The sequence below is a fragment of the Eurypyga helias genome, unplaced genomic scaffold, assembly GCF_000690775.1.
Source record: "Eurypyga helias isolate BGI_N326 unplaced genomic scaffold, ASM69077v1 scaffold41173, whole genome shotgun sequence".
Classification (NCBI taxonomy): domain Eukaryota; kingdom Metazoa; phylum Chordata; class Aves; order Eurypygiformes; family Eurypygidae; genus Eurypyga; species Eurypyga helias.
This window is the reverse complement of record NW_010240064.1, coordinates 12,475-23,586: the sequence shown is the minus strand read 5'-3', so window position 1 is coordinate 23,586 and position 11,112 is coordinate 12,475. Positions and strand designations below refer to the sequence as shown.

Genomic DNA, 11,112 nt, shown 5'->3' with positions numbered 1-11,112 from the left:
CTTTCCCCAAGGGCGATTTTGGCTACATCAAAAAGCACAATTGCACGGTCATCATCATGGATGATGTCATCATCAGAAACAGTAATTTCCAGAATATTCTAGTAAAAGAAATGAAAATATCCAATTCATTTGCAAGTACACAAGAAATACAACATTCAGCAGCAATTCCAGGTGCAGAAAAGTATTGATGACAAACAAGGCAGCATAAGAAAATGAGTGCAATCCTTTTTATAAGAAACCTCTTTTAGTCCTGTCAATTAAGGCTGTACTGAGATTTCTCTTGGGTCATCTTTTATTCTTGCAAATAGCTGTCACCAAAAATGTCATCTTTTAGAAAGTGATGTGGATAGCTCAAGTCCTATATCGCCTGTTATCAACAGGAGAAATAGAGGTTACTTTGTATCAATAACCACCTTTCCATGTCCCTGGGCTTTCCACTTTTGGCCACCTGTTCATAGGTATTTGGGTGTAGTGTAAATAGCGGTACAAAATTGAATATATCTTAATCATGCTAGAATTTAGCAGCTTCCTGGAATTGATACACCATTATTTCAAGTCCTCTCAGGGAAAGGTGTTTTTCTGTTATAGTCCTGCTTTATAGTTTCTCTGTGTTGTCACTCAGTCATTGGTCCCATCAGCCTTCTGCAAGGAGATCAGGCTCACATTATTGAAATATAAATTATAATTGTCTGTTAGGAGAGAAGTGGATTCCAGCAATAGCCATTTTTTTTCTTTCCAGCTTGCTAGGGAGATTTTAAGTAAATTCAGAAAGATATTAGAAGACATGATATCCTCTTTTGGGCTAAACCAAAAGAATCTGCATAGAGATGAGATTAAAAGAAGTGTTTTTCGGTTTTGTACCTTGACTCGTCTCTGTATCCGGAAGTAGAAAGTTTCATTCCACACAGGATTTCTGCAGTTTTTGATGGTTTTGGTGTGGACTTTTTCATCTGAAGCGGTTGGCAGCCAGAGGCTCACGTAGCAATCAGATTGGCTTACTATGAAAACATATGCACAAAATATCTGGCAGTGGAACCGCAACACAAATAACAGAGTCATTGAAGTGCTCTGTAGCTTGAACACAGATGGGGAATAGCCAGTTTTTCACATACACCAGCCAAACCAGGAAGATGATCATACAACTGGATAAAATGAATTTGTTGTTCATTGCAACACTGTTTTAATATGCAGAGTACTCAAATGACTGTGTACAATCCAATACATTGAAAAAAAAATACAGCCCTAGCCAGTGGAGAGAACAATATGAATAGCCAAGAGTCTTATATTGCCCCTTATCAACATTGTTTCAGCACTCTGGAAATTTGGCAGGAGGAGAAACTGTACCAGTCCCAATGAATGAATCAACTGGAGAAGCTGGGGAGGCTGTATGGGTTTACATACCTAACAGGACCAAGCTTAATACCAGCTTTTCCTAGATTTATATACTTTGCTTTGTACTGTTTGTCATGATTTTGTGCTTGTGTAACATTTTGACATGCTATGCTTATGTGTAAAGAAAAGCATGAACAATATTTTGTACTCCACATCTCTTCCCAGGAAAAATGAAGTAGCAGAAAGGATTTGGATCTTGTGGATGAAGGGAATGAGACTGCACTTACTACAAGGGATCAGCACTCATAGATCATGAACCAAGCAAACACCAAAGAGATTCTCAGATCTTGGATGGGAACTTTTCCAGAAGCTATTGGAAGGGCTGATCCATCCTATGTTGTAAACACAGGCTTTGGTGAGAAAAGAGGAGAAGAGGAGTAGCCTGGTCCCACAGTAATTGATAGAAATAACTACCTCATGAGCAGACAGAAACACCTTCTGTCTGTGAACATGGCCCAAGTCTTGATTCAGTTCCTCAAGGTTAAAAGAGAGTTTGTCCTGATGTCTTTTCTCAGGATATCAGATATATTGCTTTGGGATATTTTTTCCATAAATATAAGGTGTTGCTTGGAACACAGCAGCCCTGTGACCGGGACATCCCTGGAGGTTGATGAATGTCAGGCAGGTAGATTCCTAGGGAACTCTTCATGCTGAATCTGAAGGAATTCCCTGATACTGCCAGACATGTTCTTCAAAAAGCATGTAGGTTGCCTTTCTGCCTTTGATTCCACAGGCAACATTTCAGCATCACAGGTTTTTACATAATCAAAGTGACAGGATAATATATTGACTTTAGCAATTACTAGTGTAAGATTCGATTTACAACATGCAGGAGGTCTGTGATTACAAGTCTGCCTGATAACTGAAACATCTCCCCTCACTGTGCTGTCTGATGGCCTGCCGAGTTGTGATATACTCATCCTGGTTAGTGGTATCGCTGGATCTGATCTACAGTTTCTCAAGAGCACATAGGAAGCCAGTACAAAAGCCAAGAGCCACACGTGGCTTCAGGCGGCCTAGGCTGTACCTTCCCTCATTAATGCACTTATCAATGCTGATCTCAAGTGTTGCAAAAAACATGAGACCAGCATCCCCAAAAACGCCAAAGTAGCTGAGATGTGAAGTACTTCAGAAATGTTAAACTCACCTGGGATGTAATTTCTCTCCTTCTTGGTTTCCGGCCACCATAAGGAGGACATGTTCCTGTATTTTTGCTGTAACTGCAAAGGCTAATTCCTTTTATTTTTTTTTTCCTTCATCTTAATGAAATCTGAGGTACTCTATCTCTTTTTAAATTCCAGCTCTCAACCACGCAGTGTACAAAACAAGACTCACCATAAAGGCTGACTGTGCTGAAAGTCCAAGCCAAGCATGAATGAACAGCTGCAGCACTTATAAATCTCTTTTGTTGCTGTTTATTCTGGAATTTACTGATTTGCTGGAGTGTTTTCTCTGACAAAACATTTTCATGAGCCTACTTGCTAAGATTATTTTTCCATGAGAGTGTGGCTTTCATAGATATTCACTTAAAATAAACTATTGACAATTCTTTGTCCAGCTGGTGAAGTACAGTCAAGATAGATGGACAGTGAGGTGTATTAAAAACTGTCTGAACTGCCAGGTTTAAAGGACTGTGATCAGCAGTGCAAAGTCCAGCTGAAGGCCTGTCACTAATGATGTACCTCAGGGGCTGATGCTAGGGCCAATACTATTAACACCTTCATTAACAATGTGGGTGATGGGATGGAGTGCACCTACAGCAAGTTTTCAGGTGATACAGAACTGGAGGAGTGGTTGATACACCAGATGTCTGTGCTGACATTCAGAGTGTCCTGGGCAGGCTGGAGGACTGTGAAGTTCAGCAAGGAAAATGGGAAGTCCTTCACATGAGAAGGAATAGCCCCATGCACCACGACAGTGTAGGGGCTGACCGGCTGGAAAGCAGCTCTGCAGACAGGGACCTATGGGTCCTGTGGGACACCAAGTTGAATATGAGCAGCAATGTGGTCTTGTGGCAAACTGGGCTACATCAGGGGTGTTGACAGCAGGGAGAAGGGTGAACCTTTCCCTCTACTCAGCACTGGAAAGACCACATCTGGCGTGCTGAGTCCACTTCTGGGCTCCCCAGCACAAGAGAGAGAAGGAAGTACTGGGTGTTATCAATGTACATTAATACCAGATTGGGCAGAGGGAGGAGAGGGGAATTAAGAAGTCAGACTCTTCTGAGTGCTGCCCAGCAAAAGGTAAGAGGCAATGGACACAAACCAAAATACATGAAATTCCATTTAAACACAAGGAAAAAAATTTTTTTTTTTTTTTTAAAACCACGAGGGTGTACGAACACCAGCACAGGTTGCCCAGAGGGGTTTTGAAGTCTCCACCCTTGGAAATGTTCAAAACCCAGCTGGACACAGCTCTAAACAACTTGTAGTAGCTGATGCTGATACTGCCTTGAGCAGGGGTCTAGGCTAGCCTTCACATCTCAGCCACTCTGTGTGATTCTGCAATATCAGGGCTAGCTGATCACAAAGTACATATATTTGTCAGTAACTACTAAGTACAGATTTGACCTTGAAGATGAGGTGAGATGAAACCACTAGGACAAATCACGACCTCTTCCTCTGGAGAAAGAGAACCATGTCATATGTGGTTTTGCCACAATTCATCTACAGTCCCTATTGACGGAGAGATGATATTGTTTCTCATAAAATTATTGTGATTTTCTATATTTTCTTTGAATTGTACAGACAGTATCAGCTAGCTATTTCCCATGCTGTGACTCTGAGCTTCTATACTTCTGTAGAAGTGACAGTTCACTTGAAGCCAGGCTAAGCTGTGTGGCAAACAGTGGGAAAATGAAAGTAACAGGGTAGTGGGATGTCAGCTGAAGATTATGATACCCTCATTACATGGGAGCTCTTGAAATGACTAAACAGCTTTTTTTTTTTTTTTCTTTCTCTTATCCCTGAAAAAAAATGTACAAAAGAGAGTGTGAAAATCCTCCATTGCTACATGAGAGCTAATACAAAAGAAAACACATTTGCATTTTCTTCATGCTCTAGTTTTAATGCAATTACTGGGCATCATTAGCAATTTCATGCCATGCCAGGCCCTTACTTCAGTGCATATGTTGCAACTTTATTCCCTGATGACATAACATCACCCTGTGGGGATGCCAAGACATCTGAATTCACAGTCTCTTTGGAAGTCAGCACTAACTGACTCTGATATCCTTTCCCAGTTTTTAACTTCTTCTGATTCAATTACATTTGTGTGTTGGTGGGACTGTTTCTCATCTCTGTCTTCAAGATAAAGATAGGATAAACATTCAGGACTGAACCTAGAAGTTTAGAACTGCAGACAGCTGTTTGCTGCTCTGTGAGAGTACAGCCCTATGACATGTTCCTGAAATGAACTATCTTGTGCTAAAATCATTCATCTCCATCACAAGTGTTGTGGTTTAAGTAAGAAGAAAAATCCAGCACTGAAAGCCAAAGCATATAAGAAAAAAAACCATTCTCATAAGAACAATGAATGTAAACTATAAAATCCCATCTGTCCTGTTACTGTGTTTCATAATGCAAAAATAAGAAATAATTTTCTGCTGGTGAATTCCTCTCTTGCCTGCACAGACAGGTTCCCCTTGAATCCTAGTTTACCACAGTTCACCTAAAAGGTGGAGGAGGGCCACTCCCATTTCTCAATCATCTGACACGGTCTCTGGGGACATTTTCCCTCACCAGCATAGCATGATGCAAACAATACTAAGAAGTTACCTCCAACTGCTGTCTGCCCGAGAGCTGATTTGACCTGAACTCTGTCCGCTACACTTATTCAGATGCAACACTCATGTGAAAGCATAGTAATGCTCTCCATAGCTTCCTTGTGGAAATAACAAAGGCTCATAGATCTACTGTGCTTAATCAGTTATGTCCTTTACCAGAAATGGACAGGACCCCTGTGTGCTCTCTGGAGCACAGACTCAGTGGGTGCAGTAACTGCTGCAGTCAGAGAGATAAGCTTTCGTACCCTGGGTCGCCTCTACCTCCTGCGCCACCAGCAGCACTTGTGCTCTTGGGGCAGGGCTATGTGTATCACCTGCACTAGGTGTATTCTCCCTAATTGGCTTGCATTTATTTTCTATATCAAGAATAACTACTGAGGTCTTTGAGGAACCACTCTGATTTGCAAAGGCACCAAACATACCACCCCAGAAGTGACTCATTTCTTCTGAATGGATAAAATAAGAGCTTCTACAAAATAATTTCCTGAACTGGGAAAAGAGAAAGGCTCTGAGCTCCTGTTTAACAAATAAGCAAGGTCTCTCTTCATCCAAAGACGAAAAGTGAAAGGAAGGTCTGAAAACACAAAGAAGGGAAAAGGGGAGCAGTGTGGTTGCTTTGGCGTCCCAGCTAAGACCAGCAGGTTTCTTTCCACAGCTGAGACAGCCTCTACACGCACCTGATTTCTATAGTGAGAAAATATACCTGATAAATACAGTCACATTTCAACATCATCCTCTCCTCCCCCCACCAAGATTTCACCTTGGCCTACCTCAGTTCTGACAGCTATGTCATGGAGGGATCCCCCATAGAAAGTGGGATCCCCCATAGAGGGATCCCCCTCAGCTTTCCAGTATCTGAAGGGGGCCTACAAGGGTACTCGAGAGGACTTTTTACAAGAGCCTGTAGTGATAGGACAAGGGGTAATGGGTACAAATTGAAAACAGGGAGGTTTAGATTAGATGTCAGGAAGAAATTCTTCACAGAGAGGGTGGTGAGGCACTGGAACAGGTTGCCCAGAGAAGCTGTGGATGCCCCATCCCTGGATGTCTTCAAGGCCAGGCTGGATGAGGCTTTGAGCACCCTGGTCTAGTGGAAGGTGTCCCTGCCCATGGCAGGGGGGTTGGAACTAGATCGGCTTTAAGGTCCCTTCCCACCCAAACCATTCTGTGATTCTATGATTCTACCCACAGCCTCCTGAACAGGCAGGATAACACCTATCAGAGAAGTCACTGTCTCTGGGAGGAAAGCACCTGTCAGCCTGAAACTCACTCCAAGTAGTTTCTCACTGGGACACCCAGCCCAAATTCACCTCTGCAGTCCAGGCAGAGCATTGCAAACACTCAGCACCAGCCAGGCTGAGTATGTCAAGCCAGACCTGACACCCCGCTCTTCATGCCTGCCTCAATGAGCCCAAACCTGCTCTCCAGCAGCAAAGGTCAGCTCTTGGTATGTGGTATCAGCTGGTACCCACGCAGGCTGGCACGGTGTCAGAGAGCAGCCTGTCACAGAGACCTCTTTACTCAGCTCTTCAGGGTTAGGCGAGGTTCAGTGGAGCCCGAGAGGGTTTTGGTCTTTCATGCTGTACTAAGTGACAGCAACGATTTAGATGTACCACATCCCCACAGGTCTGCGTCACTGGTGTTGTCTGAGGATCTGGGAAATGTCTGCTTTCACACGCAGTGCCTCAGTGCCGTTCCTCTCCCTGGTGCTTGGGCTTCCGGCATGCCAAAGGATGCAGATTCCCTCACTGATTGTTTGTCTGCGGGAGTGGGGTAAGGGGGTCAGCTCCAGCAGTGGGCTTTAGGGGCTGCCATAAAACAGCAAGTAAAAACTAATGATGGTGAAGATGGGCCAGGCTGGCAGCTTCAGGCAGCTCTGTGTGGCCACCCAATAACTCATTTGTTTAAGGAGAGCAGTTGGAAAGTGTTGGAGAACCTGTGCCACCATGGTCCTCTTCTCCCATTGCTGCCTGGCTCCTTTCTCATGCTTTTGGGAAACCTAGTCACTGGAAGGGGTGTTAGCAGCAAGGAAAGGAGCTAATACGTTGTTTCCCCTGCCACCTCATACTGGCCAGATATTCTTCCTACACATGGGGAATTCTTTAGAAGAAGTGATGCCATTAACACCTTTAGGGAACATGAGCTTTTGTAAAAACCTTTGGCACTAACTTCCAGCTGAGGAGGAGCAAATGAACACACCAATGAGCCTTTTACCTAAGGCTGTCTGCAGTCTCGGACTGAGGAGGAGAATACCACTGCAAAGCAGGTACCAGGCTGTAGGACTCGTATAAAATACATGGGAATGGCTTCCTTTCTAACATGTTCACCACCTCCCCAGCCTAACTGCATTATGAGCATTGGAGCCTGGTGACGACACCAGCATCTGCAGGGCAGTGGGATCAGTGTAAATCATCTTATCTAGGCACCCACCTCTCTAGTGTCCAAGTGAGATCAGGGAGGACCAGAAGTCTGTGCTCGAGCCTGACTCATCATTAGAAATTGGCACAAAGGTCTGCTAGGAATACAGCAAAAACTACTTAGCTCAGGTCTGTCAAGAGCATTTGCACGATGAGACAGAAACCAGTTGTACAAAGTACAAAGCAAGTGTCAGAGTCGAATATTACCTAAGTGTAGAGTAGCTCAAAGCAGCAGTGGAGTGACTGTAGGTATATGAAAAGGGCTAATTGATCCATTAAGGAGAAATAGGATGCTTTCTTTGTGTTTTAATTTTTTTCCTTTGTGTGAAAACAGATGCAATCATTGCCAAGCTCCACCAGCATGTGTCTAGAGGCAAAGGCATATCTGCAGATTTCAGGATAAGATGGGACTTATCCCAGCCTTGTGAAACACACATCCCGTGGATCTTGACGTGCATGGTTAAAAAACACCCAGGATCATGTTGAGTGCACACGATAGTGAGGGATGTCAGTGGAAGTATACAGAAAGTGGCATTCACTGAAGCTAGGATTTGACAGGTTAGTCAAGGAAAAATATATAAACTCTAATGCCCAAAGGACTTGGTGTGGTCACACTTGCAACAAACAGAAAACTCAGGAAATGGAGCATGTTTTAGCCAAGTGGAGGTGAGCAGAAACTCTGTCAAGCAGATAACGTTACGTGCCTAGAAAGATGGGGTGCCAGCGTGCAGGTAGAAAAAGCAAGTCACAGAAGGTGCTGCACTTGGTTGGAAAGGTGGCTTATTCCTGGATTTGATACTCATAAGAATAAAATCTAGGGCAATCTGAAATATGTTATCACAAAAGTGGTCAGCCTTCCACTGATATGTCACAGATAGCACCCTTATCAGCTGCTTGTAATCAGTTTTCCAGGGGAAAAGATCACATTGCTGAGACAAGGCTAGTTAAACATAATTTTCTCATTCTCATCAGCACACATTAACATGTGTAGCTATCTAGTTTTCTCATATTTCAAATACTTTCAAATGTTAAAAACAAAACATTAAGCTAAAAGGACATCAGCATCAGTGCAAAACCAAGCATAAGTTCAAAAATTGTAGGATAACTTTCTGCACTGTACTAAAGTATCTAAATCACATGGTATCACACAATTTTCCTGAGGGACTCCAGCTTCTGTGAGACCATAGACAGGTTGTTGCTCTGTCAATAAACAGCAATTTAATATTTGTTTATCTTCCCTGTTCAACAGGATGCTGCTCTACAGTGTTCCATTATAGTATTCTGGGGAACTACTATATGGAATTCCTGGGGAATTACTGACAGAAATGAGAGAAAGACATCTTTTTCTTCACCTGCTGGTCCCCAAATCTTGTTTACTGGTAATAAACAAAAGAATCTGAAGATACTTCTCACTGTTTCTATGACACCTAGCAGCTTAAATTAGGATCCCTCTACACATAATAAGAGACAACCCCTTTCAAAGTGGGAACATCATCTGAATAGACAAGAGAGAAAGTGTGTGTGAGAAAATATTGTTATCCATGTTTTATAGAAAAGGCAGAGACACAATAGATGACTTGCCTAAACTTATACAAGTCTGTTCGTAGAGCTAAAAACTGAGCCCACACATCTTGATCCCTACTCCAGAGTTGTACATTTTGGTGATAATGGGAATTTTCTAAATGTCTGTATCTCATTATACAAGATGAATTCTGAAATCCTGCTGTCCTCAGGATGGAGGACAAGGTCATAACAGTAAAATTGTTTTCTGAAAACGCATCATCATTTTACTTTGTGCAATCCCTTTGCATAAGCTGGTGAATCATGGGTCTTATCTTGTCATTCAATTTCCATTCTAGATCAAAGGTGATACCAAAAGAAATTAAATCAGCACTTCAAAGGAGTGAAGATGAGGTCTTGCACGTATGTGCAGTGTTTCATAGCTCTGAAAAAGAATAGGAATTTATTTGACTTTTTTTGATATTTCTTCTATTCTCTGCAACCCAGTATTACAGCACATGTGAACTGAACACTTCACTTGGTTGGAAAAAATCAAACAGTGGTGACATCCGTATTCTTGAAACACCAAAGTGAGTGGAATACAAAGAGGTGGTGAGAAATTTTCTTTGTAGAATATTGTTCCACCAGAAGATGAAGATAAAAACAAATGGTAGCTTTTGGGATGAAGATGTTGCTATCTCTGAATCATCCAGTGGAAGTCAAGTAGTGCTCACTCAAGAAAACAAGAAGGTATCCTGCCATGTCCTTAGCCTTCCTCAGTCTATCTGATGACTTGCTGCCTCATGGAAAGATGGACCTTTAGAGCTGCGCATCTGCTAGTGAGGAGTCTAGTCCAAAGCAGTCTTCTGAAGCAAAACATGTTAGGGTTTCCAGGCCAAAGCAATCTGGGGCAGAGCTGCTGGTTCATGGGCAGCATGGGTTGTCTCATCTTATTTCTTTGGAAAAGTTGTGCCTGTCATAGATATTGTCTGACTTTCTAGCTTCAGGGAGCGTATCCTCACAATCTGAGAGTCCTTGATACATGATGAACAGTCATTTCCTCTGACAACTTTGGTAACTGCACGGAAACCACAATTTCTTGGAGTACCCTAGCTAAAGGACTCCTGAGCTCTGCTATCAGGCATTGTAAATGACTTAACTTTGATGGATCCTCTAGCTGTACTAAAATTATTAAAAAGTGGGGAGACAGAGAAGTAAGGTAACATGTTATGTAAGATGTTGGGCAGTAGCGAGGCTGTGGCGATGGTGAACTTCAGCACCATCTCCCCAGAAGGAAAGAAGATGCACAGCAAAATGTAAGGAACAGTATAAAAAAGGTATATGCAAAACTGTACTTATTACTGACCTGCCAAGTCCATGAGGCACATGTAGGAATGGCAGGAGAAAAATTCTCCAGAGAAAAACCTCTGTGGAAGTGAAGCACCAGGTAAGGGCTGACCAAATACCACACATTTTCAGAACACTTTCCATGTGAGATGTAATGTACCATGCACCATAGTCCCCAAAAGATTTCTGTTATACATCTTTCAGTGGAGGACAAGAGTCAGAAACGTCCGTAAGAATGTGACCGCTCAGGACATGTACACTATACACTTCACTGAACTCCTAGGATGTGGCAGGGCTCTTCAGAGCAGATAATTGAGTGACTGATGTGTAAAGATTTCAGCCCTGTAGTCTGTGTGTTAGAGACATGGAATATAAACACGTGGGTACTAAAACTGGGAACTTGCTAGGGAAAAGCAACCCCAAATAACAAAAAACCTCTCTGAAACTGTAAATAGATACTTTGTGGCAGAAATTGGCTTTGATGGTGATTCCTTAGCTGGCACAATTCCTGTGTTTTTCATTTCTGTAGTTGCTAGCAGAAACAGGGGCTGATCCAGTAATTTTAGAACTGTATAGTCTCAGTAAGAATATCTGGTACTTACAAAAATCTGCCTGATGAGCATCTCTCAACTTTATGATTCTTACAGTGAGCAGGGAGTAAGGTGACATTTC

At 42.6% G+C, this 11,112-nt stretch overlaps 1 pseudogene; it reads right to left on the bottom strand.

The window, feature by feature from the left end:
* Window positions 1-11,112, bottom strand: part of LOC104507153 — a 38,055-nt pseudogene that overhangs the window by 18,468 nt on the left and 8,475 nt on the right.